The 2,237-nt window shown below is 43.9% G+C and overlaps 1 pseudogene across 1 annotated transcript; it reads left to right on the forward strand.

Annotated features, from left to right (window-relative positions):
- Nucleotides 1–484: 484 nt before the first annotated feature.
- On the forward strand, nucleotides 485–1,776 carry LOC104678291 (annotated as a pseudogene). The gene has a single exon (XR_004053717.1). The product of XR_004053717.1 is annotated as a V-type proton ATPase subunit E 1 pseudogene (transcript).
- The last annotated feature ends 461 nt before the right edge of the window (nucleotides 1,777–2,237 follow it).

Genomic DNA, 2,237 nt, shown 5'->3' on the forward strand with positions numbered 1-2,237 from the left:
TAGGATAGGTTTTAGAGAAGAAACAGACATGACTTGATAATTAATAAAATGTAGGGGTAAAGGGAGATGAAGTGTCAAAGATGACTCCAAGAGCTGGGTGCAGTGGTGTGTGCCTGTAGTCCTAGCTACTCAGGAGGCTGAGGCAGTAAGATCCCTTGTGCCCAGGAGTTTGAGACCAGCCTGGGAAAGACAGCAAGACCCTATCTAAAAGAAGAAAAAGAAAAAAAAGAAAAGAAAAAATTGTTTAAAGAAAAAAGAGAATTTAAAAATTAAAAAAAAAAAATTTAATGACTCCAAGTGTCTGGTATGCCAAGGTGCCTATCCCTAGTTAGGAAAGACTGGAGCAGTGTCAAAATCAGAATGAAAGATCGAAAGTTCCATTTTGGACATAGCTAAGTTAGAGATATCTGAGCTCAGAAGAGAGGCATGAAATGAAAATATATACCTGAAAGTCATCAACATATTAAAAGTATCTGAGAAAGGAAACCGAGATCTGCGCAGGGCTTCCCTTTGCCCATTCGTCTCCCCTCACCCTTTAAACCTAAACTCGAGCCTGCTGCTCACCGACCTAGCATTGTTCTCGCCATGACTCTCAGCAATGCTGACGTGCAAAAGCAGATAAAGCACATGATAGCTTTCATTGAACAAGAAGCCAATGAGAAAGCAGAAGAAATAGATGCAAAGGCAGAAGAAGAGTTCAACATAGAGAAAGGTCGGCTTGTGCAAACCCAAAGACTAAAGATTATGGAATATTATGAGAAGAAAGAGAAACAGATTGAGCAGCAGAAGAAAATTCAGATGTCCAGTTCGATGAATTAAGCGAGACTCAAAGTCCTCAGAGCGAGAGATGACCTTATCACAGACCTACTAAATGAAGCAAAACAGAGACTCAGCAAGGTGGTAAAAGGTACAACCAGGTACCAAGTGCTGCTGGATGGACTGGTTCTCCAGGGTTTGTACCAGTTGCTGGAGCCCTGAATGATTGTTCATTGCAGGAAACAAGATTTCCCTCTGGTGAAGGCTGCAGTGCAGAAGGCAATCCCTATGTACAAAATTGCCACCAAAAACGATGTTGATGTCCAAATTGACCAGGAGTCCTACCTGCCTGAAGACATAGCTGGTGGAGTTGAGATCTATAATGGGGATTGTAAAATAAAGGTTTCCAACACCCTGGAAAGCCGGCTGGATCTCATAGCCCAGCAGATGATTCCAGAAGTCCGGGGAGCTTTGTTTGGTGCAAATGCCAACAGGAAGTTTTTGGACTAAGCCTTCAGGAGGTGGAGCTCATCCTCAGCTCTCCTGCTGTGATGTGGAAGCTTCTGATATTTGAAGAAACACGAATGTCTCTGTAGCTTCCTCTTTACTGCCCCAGTATTGCTCTGTATTTATCAGTGATGCCCCTCCTGTCACTCATGCCTTGCCTAATTGTTCACAGTGGTGGAAAGCTTCATGTAATATGATCAGGACCCACCTCCAGTTCATCTGAAAGTAACACAGTGTCCAGTTGGTTCTCCAGCACTAGGGGAAGGGGCAGATAGTGGTCGCATGGGCTTCCTGGGTCTCCACTCTCCGTCTGGCCTAGAGGTGATGTGTTTGGTGTTTGGCCCTGCAGTCCCCACTCTTGAGGCTTAAGGTGCGTGTGGCGCACCACTCCTTCCAGCAGTAGTCGCTTGACTGTTACCTGTTTAGGCCTAGAAGTTTTCCCTCATCTGTAAATGTGATTTAAAATCTAAGCCATGAATATGCTTTATTTATTAAAAGAGTTACATGGGGAAAAAAAAAAAAAAAAAAAAACAGTATCTGAGGCTGGGAGTAGCTATGATCATCTGGCCCTAAGGAGATGTAAAGATGCCAGATTCTGTATTAAGTTGATCAAAAGATCCTCAAATATGCAGCAGATATTCCTTATCACTTTATGGACAACTAGATTCGTCTTAAGTTTTTTCTCTTGGTCAAAAATGAATCGCAGCTGGGTGTGGTAGCTCACACCTGTAATCCCAGCACCTTAGGAGGCCAAGGCAGGCAGATCATTTGAACTCAGAAATTCAAGACCAGCCTGGGCAACATGGTGAAGCCCTCTTTCTATTTAAAAAAAAAAAAAAAATTATCTGGGCATGGTGGCACATGCCTGTAATCCCAGCTACTTGGGAAGCTGAGATGGGAGGATGGCTTGAGCCTAGGAGGTGAAGGTTGCAGTGAGCCAAGATGGTGCCACTGCACTCCAGCCTGGGCAACAG

Source organism: Rhinopithecus roxellana, chromosome 15 (genome assembly GCF_007565055.1).
Source record: "Rhinopithecus roxellana isolate Shanxi Qingling chromosome 15, ASM756505v1, whole genome shotgun sequence".
In the NCBI taxonomy this organism is placed as follows: domain Eukaryota; kingdom Metazoa; phylum Chordata; class Mammalia; order Primates; family Cercopithecidae; genus Rhinopithecus; species Rhinopithecus roxellana.